General features: G+C 44.6%; 1 pseudogene; it reads left to right on the top strand.

Annotated features, from left to right (window-relative positions):
* The first annotated feature begins 283 nt into the window (after positions 1–283).
* On the top strand, positions 284–9,932 carry LOC136016791 (cytochrome P450 2W1-like; annotated as a pseudogene).
* Positions 9,933–11,567: the final 1,635 nt, after the last annotated feature.

Raw genomic sequence — 11,567 nt, 5'->3', positions numbered from 1 at the left:
TTGCAGGCAGAAGAATCCAAGCTAGGCTTTGAAATGAAACGAACCTGCCCTACTGCACTTGGTGGGGAGCCTGCAAGTCTTCACCTCCACAAACTGTGCTTCGACTTCACGTTTTGCAGACATAGATTCCAGATTTTATGGAGAGCTGGGGGTGCAGGGGAAGATAGTGCAAAGTGCAGCAAAACCCTGACATCATTTACTCTGGATAAATATAAAGCAATAATATGAGCATTCTAAGGAAGGTGTCTCAGTGGCTTTCCAGAAAGGCAAGCTCCACCAAAATATGGCAGCCTTCGTGCCCTTCTTCATCTGTGGAGTGTGTGCACTGCTTTTTGCAGCTGCGCTCTGTGTTTTAAAAGTTTTTAAGCAATCATCAGCTTTAAATTTGCCTTCTGGTCCATTTCCTCTTCCCATCATTGGTAACCTGCATTTGCTGGACATCAGAAGGCAAGACAAGTCACTAATGAAGGTAAGAACAAGTGTCCTTTGTTTCTAGGCTGTTGAATGTCAGCAAGTGCCCATTAAAAATTCTCTCTGGTGAGAGTACTGAGATGATTTTTGGTGCCAAATTGATATTTTTTTTTTACAGTGTGATGTTTCAATGGTTTCAGAAAGACTAAGTGTCATTTCAGAAGGACCAAACTGTTGGGGATTGCTAAAACTATTCAACAGAGTCCTAACTCTGCAGAGGGTGATGATAAATATGAACAGTGTTTCACTGAGAACTACTCTACACATTGAAAACTATGAGTATCTGCATCAGATCAGACCAATGGACCTAAATTTTGGCATCTTCTGTGTGTTGTGAAATACTTCAAAATATTTGTGTGTCCACGTAGTGAAATTGAAAGACTGATGCTTAACCGTGATTGCCAAAATAGCTTGTATTTCTTATGTTGCCAGTTTTTCATGAGAATAGGAATTGTAGCACAGCTCAAAGAAGAGATGTCGAATTCATTTGAAACAGTGGATGACTTGGACTTATGAAGACAAAGTTCTCTATAGGAGTCACAGTTTCCTTGCATCTCTCTTCTAGAAAAAAGGGGAAATTTCAATGTATTCAGCCTCTCAGAGCCAAAATGCAGCTCAGCTGCATTTTCAGTCAGGACATGGGGTGTGAATATCCTGCACCTTAAGCTAAGCCTTTTAACATCAGGTTGCCAGCAGCCCTCAGACCTGCTTAGCAAAATGTAGGGAAGAGGAGCTGGCTTTCCATGTCTCATTCCCATCACTGTGCTACGTGAGGAGCCTCCAAGATGCCTGTGGAGATGAGTCTTCATCTTACACCAAGCAGCTCACAGTGGGCTCAATGCCCAGAACTTAGGAGCTGGGAAGTACTTTGAACTGTGGTTCCTGTTTCTGACAAGACCAGAAATCCTTCTGCAGAGGAAGGTAGGGGAGAAGGAGTTTTGGCATTGTGCATGGACATAGTGGGAAGACTAAGCAAAGCAGAGGCTGGAAAGGAGGTGACTTGAAGACCCAGGAGCAGGTGATAGCATCTTACTGAAGCACAGGTATAGTGCACATTGGCCATGCTGATGCCTTCGTTTCCTCAGGAAACTAAAACATCAAAACGCCAGCTGGGAAAGGGGTCTACTGCTGAAACCAGCCAGGGAAGGGGTCTGTGGCTGCAGCCAAGAGGAGCCTCTCACCATCCTCTGCCCTTCGCAGTCAGGACAGAGCAGACACAGTCTGTAGCTGCAGCACCTGGGCTGCATCTATGGGTGAGGTGAGATTTTACACTGGGGCTTGCGAAACTGCAGTAGTGATCTGAAAGCTGACTTAAAAGCCATAATTTTAAGGTATTACTTAGTGAATAAATGATCTGGAGTAGAAAATCCTCCCTGAAAGGAGAATCCCTAAAGGATTCCCCCCTGAAAGTTTCACGTTAGATGAATCAGCAACCAGCCATTCTTTTGAACAAATGTTCGAAATCAGTGTCCTGTGAGCTACTGTTTTTGCAGAAATTCAACAAGTCTGGCTATATTGCTGAAACACTGTTTAGACTCTGCTTGGGGCTACCTGGTTGCTTTGGTAGAGCAGGAGTTGTTGCAAAGCTGTGGAACGTTCTCTAGTCACCTTTGCCAGAACTGGTCTCTTTTATGGGACATAAGGCTTCTTCTCACAATAGCTTTATGAAGTTTCAACTGCATTGCTCTCAATCAAGTCTTAATTCCTTGTAGGGCCTGGCAGGACCATGTTTGTGAGCCTCCAGAGAACTCCTGCTACCCAGTATCTCAGATTTTGTTATCAAGTCCTGGTGTACATTGGCTTGAAATCTATGGTGCAGCAGAAATAAAAAGCAGAATGTGGTATTGTGGTTATTTTCTAAGGCAAGTTGAAAGAGCAGTGGTTTCTTATGCCTTCATATGTCCATCCTTGGTGAATCATACATACCTCTTTGCATTAATTGCTGCAAAGCTTTTATTTCACTTTTATAAGAAATATGGACACCTCTGCTTTTTCATTCTCTTATGGTGGACAGTAGCTTTACAGCCTCCTCAGTCAGCAGTTGCTCTGTATCTGTCTGCCAAATCTTGATGATGGTTTTACACTGCTGGTGGTGATCAAAATGGCTTTTTATCTTCTACGTCTTTTAACCTCCTGCACCAAATTGAGCCCAACCAGCTCAGAAAAACGGTGGTTTTGTGGAAGCTTTTGAGTTAAGCAGACCACCATTTATTTGCTTTGATTCCTTTTTTGTTTAAGTGTCTTGGGGCTTTATCTCTGGAATCCTTCTGGTCCTTCTGGCCGTAGAAGGAGGAGGGAAGGCAACTCTTCATCTATCCAGGCAGGATGCACTACTACCACTGATGACTCTATGCTCTGATTCTCCTCTCCTAGATTTCAGAGAAATATGGCCCTGTTTCCACCATCCACTTGGGGTTTCAGAAGGTGGTGGTGCTGACTGGCTACAAGACAGTAAAAGATACTCTTCTGAACACAAGGGATGTGTTTGCAGACAGACCACCTGTACCCATATTCTATCACATCCAACATGGAAACGGTACTGGCAGGTTGAAAAGATAAGGATGTGCTTGCTTTGCTGTTTCTCAAATGTGTTGTTTCACTGCAGCAGTATTAAAGAGTCTTGAGCTGCATCCTTATCATTGAGGGCTATGTTTCGTGGAGCTTGGGAGCAGTTGTTTATTAAAGAAAATACTTCCAGGGATCTTCTTATTTGCCTTATCAGGTTTTTGCTTTTAAAGGCACTTGGGTCACATTTCCAGAAGGTTGTGTTTTTTCTTTTGTAGTGCAGAGGGAAGGAAATTATTTTGCACAATGTGAAGGCTGAGGTCCTTATGCAATCTCTTTTCTACAGTTACTGGGAGTTCAGACAAAGCGTGGATCATGCATGACTCATGATAAAGACTGCAAGAACTGGCAAGAGCGTAATAGCACGGGCTGTTTGTACCTCAAACAATTACTTCTGTAAACAGATTTTTGGCATGTTTCTGAATTGCATGTAAAAAAGTAGTACATTGCCCAAGACCAGACATTGAAAAACAATGAAGGGAATAATCCCGGTCTGAAAGGAAAAGATGTGATGACCTAATATGTATATAATGCATACAGCGTGTGGGGCTTTTTTTCATCTTGTCTTTAAGAGTGAGGCCCAGTGTGAGGAAGGGAACACTGCACTGCTTTCCCAACCACAGGGTGAAGATGTAGAATATATTCAGTCCTGGAAGCCCTCCTGGGAAGGGAGGACTTCAAATTGTAGCCAAACACCTCCATGCCCTCTTGGCTGAGCACTTTGTTTGGCCAATGGGTTAGCCAGCTTGAGGGTATTCCATCCCTGTCATCCCTCCTCGTCCCCCTGCACCGTACGTAGTTTATCTTCTAAACTGCAAGTGCTGTTCATGACAAGGATGGAGTGATGTCATCTGCTCTTAGCCTTGCTCCTGAAACAGCTGGATCCTTTTTCTAAGGCAAAACAAATCAGTCTGAGACAAATACCATGCACGGAGCTTTTTACTGTGTATGGCTGCAAAGAGACAAAGCTATAAACAAGGCGAACCCAGGGCTTTGGTGTGAACAGCACCCAACTTCCGAGTATTGCTTCCTACCCTCCTGAACCCACCTGGGGTAGTGGTTGCCCAAGCCAGCCCTCTAGCACCCCACAGTCATCTCCCAAGCAGGCTCCTCCAGGTTGCAAAATACCTGTGCTCCCCAGCTGTGCTTTTGTTGTTTTGGAGCAAATCCTGAACCACCTCAGCAAACAGGGCATGCACCCCTGCCATAGGTGTGTTCTTTTCTTCTCAAGAGCTCTGGAAGAAAACACCGTAACCGCCATGCAGGATCTTGGCAAAGGGAAGCATCTTGGTGAAGAAAGGGTGCTTGAGGAGCTTTGCTTTCTCATTGAGTTGATCAAATCCTTTGAAGGTGAGCTGGGATATCAGGCGTTTCATGCTACTTTACAAAGCCACTGTGAAGACCTCTGGGATGCTCCAGAAATGACCAGTGCAGTTACGTTGTTCATTTCTAGGTAGACCTTTCCAGTTGTGGGTTTTTAATATGGCTCCCAGCAATATCACCTTTGCTATTCTCTTTGGGAGAAGGTTTGATTATGGTGACCCGACATTTCTCACCCTGTTAAGACTCAAAGATGAAGTTATGCACCTTGACTCTCCATCCCTGCATGTAAGTTACCCTCTATGCTGAGATTCTCCAGTATCTCACCTGATTCAGTAGGTCAACTCAATTTACTTCTGCTGGATGCATTTGGGGTATCTTTAGGTTACTGAAATATAAGATTCATAGAAGCATAGGGTGGTTTGGGCTGGAAGGGACCTTGAAAGATCATCTAATCCAACCTCCCTGCCATGGGTAGGGACAAGATTCTTTCATTGGGGGTTTCCTCCTCCATGAAATCCTCCTGTGAAGGAGGTCCAACATCATGTGGGGGCACTGGGCTGAGATGCTTATGTGACTGTGCCAGCAGAAGGAATGTGTTTGATTCTTCTACAGCCAGAAAGTGCAATAACTGAGGTTTCCAGCATGGTGGGACTCGGCACGGGCAGTGTCCAGGAGCATCAGTAGAAATCCTCAGAAGTGCTATAGACACCTCCCTTTATGTTATTTTTAGTCACTTTATTTAGCAAACTTCATGGTTTATGGCAAATTGTAGCCTCCCATGAGGAAATAGACCCTAATGTAGGTCTGGGATGTGGGTAACTTATCTTCAGTGTTTCACAGTAACTGCAGGAAAACGTTCCTGGAGTGTGTCTCAAAGATGTTTCTAGTGCTTTTGGCAGAGTTCACAAAGATTCTGCTTTCCTGGGGTTTTGATGTTTTCTTGGTTTTGTTAGTATTTTTCCAGCAGTACCCAGAATGAAACAATGCAGCATATTCTATTCCCTAGTGTTTTCAGGCCAAACAAGGCTCTGGTGGAAGAGACAGGAGGGAATCAGGTCCCTTGTGGAAGGCATGGCCAGAGTTTGTTTCTTTAAAAACACACCAGTGATAAAACTATTGAAATACTGACTTTATTTGTGGATGCACAAATTAAATTAGCGAGGCTTATTGCAGTTATTTTCTGCTGGATGCTGCGGGCATGTTCATACACAAGTAACCTCTTCTCTTAGGACAATTACACGTATATTTGGGGGTTACTTGGTTTTGGTCACTTGCTACAGTTTAAGAAACTAGTGAACTTATAGAGCTGTAGTACAAAGTACAGAGCCGCAGACATTTATATACGGACCTCTCGTACCTCCTATTGTGGCATTAAATCAATACCTGCTCAATGGAGCCACATAAAAGGAATATTTCAACTAAGAGGCTTCCATCTGAGCCAAGAGCTCTTGTTAAATGTAATCCTTCATCACAAGGCGTAGAGTATTAATTACTTAAGGTAATAGTAAAACACTCATCCACAAAGCTGTTAACAAAAAGATGTTGATGAATTCCTTACCTGAATGAGAACTACTTACAATAGCTACAGTTTACAATAGTACAACATCCCTTTTCTTTTAATCTTTACAGCAGGTTTGGTTTGTGCAGAAATTAGAACCTGTTAGAAAGTGCAGCAGATTCGTGAATCTCATTCTGCAGCCAGTTTATTTGTAACATTGAGAAATGGTGTAAGTAACCGCCCTGCACGTAAAATGCAACTGTTTATTGTGCTGTGAAATTTAACGATGCTGAGAACTAAGTGTAATTGATATATAATTCATGTGAAAGTTAAAAATCGTGATCTAACAACTTTAAAACAGAAGTATTTTGGCTTGCTAAACATTGAGAGTTTTCTTCATGTAATGCAAGTGCTTTATCTTTTTGGTTTATTACCTCTTTAAAAATGTAATTCAATTGTTTCATGAGTTCACTATCACTTCCCCTTAATTGTATTTTTTTCTAGTTCGTGTTTATAGGCTCTGTCTAGATAAGCCTGATGGGCTCCATTCATTTCTGTAGAGAATTTTTAATAAGAGGAGGCATTTTGATACATTTCAATTTTTTAGTAACCAGAAAAGAGAGACCGCAGCCGCATCACATAAATGATTTCTCCATTATTGTACTTGAGTTTTACAAGGTGATTTTTTGCCTTTGTAGTTATTTAATTTCTACCCATTCCTTGGATTTCTCCTCAAACCCCACAAGATGATACTGAAAAAAGTAGAAGTGTGTGTGATCTTAAAGAAGTGCATCAAGGAAAGCACAGAAAGTGTTAATGAGAACAACCTGAAGAGCTACATTGATGCATCGGTACTCAAACAAGAGGTATTTTAACAATATGACAATTCCTAGTGCTGTATCTTATACAGAGAAGCTCTTTGTTTCTTGTCTAATGAACATGCTCTCCAATTGTCTACATGAAAATTTTGGGTAGCCATCCTTCTATTTTAATATGTTAAATTCTGCATACTGAATGAAAAACAAGAAATAATTAACTATTCCTTATCACATGAGTGTCTAAAACTTGTCCTCAGGTGTCAGCTACAGTCCCTTCCTTGCTAGAGAGAGAGGGAATGTCATTTTTCCAACACACTCCAGGTAGACACACATCACTCCCTAGAGGTATGGGAAGAGGCAACAGATTCCCACTTGCGGAGATGCAGAAGTTCTTATTGCATTTGTACAAATACACCAGCTCCCACATAGTGGATTTGCCGACAGGAATGCTAGTGTGGGAGCATGGCAAGGAAGGGTCAATCTGTATTTGCCCTTTTTCTCCCAGTGCTTGTATCTGTGTACTTAAGACGAGTGGTGGGCAGGATGGGTGCTTGGGCCTGATGCCGTGTGCAAGTGCCTCAGCTGTTGCACACAAGAACTGGCAAAGTGTTTTCCATCAGCAGTACAAAGCAGGAACAGCAGAGTTGACGTGACAGAGTTGTCCTGGGCCTTCATGGCTTTCCTGTCACTCCTAGGAGGGAGCCACACACCTAGACAAATTCCAGCTCACTGCATGGTCCTGCTTTCATCAATTTCTGCCTTCTCAGGAACCACAAGCAGGGGCTAGAAATCCTCAGTCAATAAGATAACCACTGCCCAGAGCAGATAAATGTCAAGTGATCTTCAAAAATCAGTGAATTTGTCCAGATAGTTCATTTTGGGGAGGCAAAATCTCAAGGGTGCGAATATTTCTGCTGAAAACTGGAGCATTTCTGTACTGAAATGTCAATGTGGTGCATCATGGCACATGCATCCCACTGTAATGTCTCTGAAGACTAGGTTACCCCTCCTAGTTCTCTGTTCCCATGCTAACACGAGTTGGTTTCTAATTTGTACTTCCCTAAAGGAGCTGAATAAAAGCGATAATGCTTTTTCATTATGATGATTGTTGGCCACTGCACATGACCTGCTCATGGCTGGCACCGAAATGACATCCACTGCACTGCAATGGGCCATCCTGCTGCTGTTGATGTACCCCGAGATTCAAAGTAAGATATCTTTATGGTTTTGTTTTTCTTACATAGTGTACTGAAGTCCTCTGCAGTGACTTCGTAAGTGATGCTCACCTGTAAAAGCTTTGTAGCTTCTCATGACATGGTTTAGTGTGAAGTGTCCATGCCCATGGCAGGGGGGTTGGAACTGGATGATCTTAAGGTCCTTTCCAACCCTAACTATTCTAGGATTCTATGATTCTATGTGTGCCAGAGCATGCAAAATCTGAGCATCTGGAACCTGTCCAGTTCCATCCAAACCCTGTATGCTACCATTGAGGACCAAAGGATCTGAGGGGTTGTTCTTCATCTGCTCCCGGGGGCAGCAAACCTCCTGCCCTGAGGTAGCCCAACCAACAGTCAGCATGAACAAGATTTGCAGGTGCTTTACCACTGAGGGAAACACACTTTATGCCTTTTCTTTGCCTTACAGAAAAGGTGCACGCAGAGATTGAGCAAGTTCTTGGCCCTAGCTGCTTGCCTACCTTTGAGGACTGGAAAAAAATGCCATTTACCAATGCAGTGATCCACGGGGTGCAGAGATTTGCCACCCTCCTGCCACATGTTACACAGTGCACCTTGGTTGACACCCACTTTAAAGGTTATTTCATTCCCAAGGTACTTGCTGCTCTTCAGTTGAAGAGGGGGTGCAGCACACCAGTGACCCACAGGGAAATTGTCACGAGGAGTAGGGGAGCTTGAAGCACAAGGCTTTTGGTGGGGAAGAACCAGTTTTAGTAGGGAAGAACCAGTTCCCTAACCCCTGTCTCCTCTGAGTCCAGACTAATGGCAGTGTGACTTCAGGGTTACGTACACAACTTCCCATTTCACGTAACTCAGTCTTCATAACCTGGAGTCTGTTCCTTATTCTCTTCACTTTCCATTGCCACTTGTGCCCTGTAGAGCAGTGCTGCCTCTGGAGTACCATGGCATCATCTCATCGCCTTGCTCCAAGCAAGCAGAAATCAGCTGGGCAGCAGGGAAGCCTGGCCTGTGTCTTCTGTTTCGTAACACAGCCAACAACTATTGTTGTTTAATCACATATTAGTCAGTAATTCCAGTGAACACTAACTAAGGGTCAGATGGTCATGTACAACCCAGAAATTAGTTCTTCAGAGGTAGAAGTTTGCTTTCAGACAGAGCCCAAAGGGAGGAATGGTTACATGGCTGAATGGGCAAGCCAGACTCTTGCTGCAACCCCACATGCTAAAGCAGAGCATGGCTGTGCTGCAGGGAACAACAGTGATTCCTCTGCTCACCTCTGTGCTGCTGGATAAAACGCAATGGGAGACGCCTTGATGAATTCAGCCCCAACCACTTTCTTGATGTGGATGGGAACTTCATAAAGAAGAAAGCATTCCTGCCTTTCTCCACAGGTAATGAAAGTGTGTGATCCTGCACAGGGCCCCACGTTCCCAATGCCCCTCAGAAGAGAATAGCCAAGTGGCAGGATCTGAGCATCTGCTGGGAACAGCATGGGCATTGGTGGTGGGGATGGTTTAGAAATACCTGCCCTAGGTTTTGATGACTTCCAAACAACCCCTCAGCCCACGCTGGAAGGCATGCTGGGGCCTACAAAAAATTCAACACCTACAAACGAGTTCAACCTTCCCTCTGCCTTGGGAAGGCTGGTTTCTAGGGTGTCCCACTCTTGTGTCCTTCTGGGCACAGAGTGAAACAACCCTTTTCAAATGCCTGTAGGAGACCAACAGTGATGGCTGCTGAATATCATGCCCTAATATTTTGCATTTCTGAGGCCTATGCTGTCCTTCATGCTATCAAGTAGCACGGAAGGGATGTTGGGTTGAGCCACCACTTACCCAATCACTCCACCAACAGCCACGCTTTGACATTGCAGGGCAGAGAAACTGCATTGGAGAAAGTCTTGCCACGATGGAGCTCTTCATCTTCTTCACAGGCTTGATACAGAAGTTAATTTTTAAGCCTCTACCTGGGGTCAAAGAATCTGAGCTGGACACAACCGCAGAGACTGGGTTCACTGTGAGACCCCATCCACAGTGTGTCTGTGCTGTGCTATGCCAATAAAGCCAAGGCTCTGAACTGCGAAAGATCCATGTAACAGTTTTCTGCAGAGCCTAGCAGATGCACTAAAGAGAAATCAGATCCCTGTGCAGTAGCTACAAGTGGAGTCTTCTTAGCCCAAGCCTTGCAAGTAATGGCTACATGCCATTGAACAAATATTTGGTCAGGACCCAGGACACCTTACCTACCAGGATGGTTAGTGGGTAAGGTGACCTGGAAAATCCCAGCCAGACATGACTGGAAATAGCAGGACAGTCAATACACATCAAAAGTACAGTGTAAGAAAGTTATCCTTGTTCTGAGCCTCTAGGAGAGGATGTTTCTCAAGAGTGGGTAATTTCTTCACTTGGAGAGCAGTAGTAGATAAAATGTTACGTCATCATCTAATCCCTGCTCTTTTCCCATTCTCTGCTGCACATGGGATAAATTAATCCCAGATACCTACACTTTCTATGTGTGATGGATGTTCTTCCAACACTTCACAAATTTCTCATTTTGAATCCCAGATATCAGACCCTGGATTCTTTAGGTTCCCGTTGCTCTGAGGGACCACAAAAAGGTTCCTTGGGAGTCTTTGGCTCTTTCTGGGTACAGGCTCTGCTATGCCTGCACTGATATAGGGCTTAGCAGCTCTCCCCAGACGAGTGAAGACACTCCCCAGCATTTTTGCAGAGGCAGCTCAGATACACAGGCACAGCCTCTTTTCAGAGCACGATGTGTGAACAAGAAAGCATGCAAACACTATAGAGATGTGTTTCTGTATGTCTAAGATGCTCTTCCTTAAGCAGCACAGAAGCTGGGCAGATCCAGGCAAAGCAACAGAAAACCTGCCCATCTCCCCTTTCCTTACGTCTCCCAGCTTTCTGTGAGACTTCTCTGGACCCTCCCTTTTCCTGACGTTCCCTATCTTCTTCTCGTCTGAAATGACTACAGATGGAGCCTCATCACATCCCCTCATCAGGGAAGGCAACAGGACTCTCTTAAGGCAGCTGGCTTCTTCCTTGGTCTGAAATGCTGAGTGGAGGCCAGAAGGATCTGATAGGCCTGCAATGGGAGGTGAGTTAAGCCGTTGTCCCACAAGGTGCCTGAGATGTTTAGTCCCTCAGAGGGATCTGTGTCTGCTGTAGGATGAGAATAAGACGTTATGGTGGGCTCCAATCTGCAATACAGGACAATACTGTGTCCTGTATACCACTCGATTCTTCCAGGTTAATGGTAAATAAATGCCTTTGCTCCCAGACTTGCTCACAGGTGAATGCAGTTGGACTGGGTTCCATAAAACCTCAAGGATCCACCCTCCCTACCCAGCCTGAATGTGGGGCTGGCAGGGTGTTTTACCCCAGTAAGAACTGCAGGGCTGGGCTGTCTGTGACTCAGAGGGATCATGTTGCCATCTCGTGGCAAAAATAAAATAGAAATTACATTCTTCGCAGTACTTATATCTCTGGCTCAGCGGGGCTGCAGATGCAAAGCAGCCCTCATTTTACAGATCTAGACAGTTCCTGCAGTCCTTGCATCTGACCATTGCCCCTCTGAGAACAGGAGCTCTAGTTCCCAGCGTCACACAGAGCTTGGGATGGCAGGCTGGGCTATGGGATGCGCTGCCCAGCTGGCTGCTTCTGGCAGGAGCCACAGACA

This window comes from Lathamus discolor, chromosome 6 (assembly GCF_037157495.1).
Source record: "Lathamus discolor isolate bLatDis1 chromosome 6, bLatDis1.hap1, whole genome shotgun sequence".
Lineage (NCBI taxonomy): Eukaryota > Metazoa > Chordata > Aves > Psittaciformes > Psittacidae > Lathamus > Lathamus discolor.
Note: the sequence above shows the minus strand (reverse complement) of the source record. Positions and strands in the feature narration are given on the sequence as shown.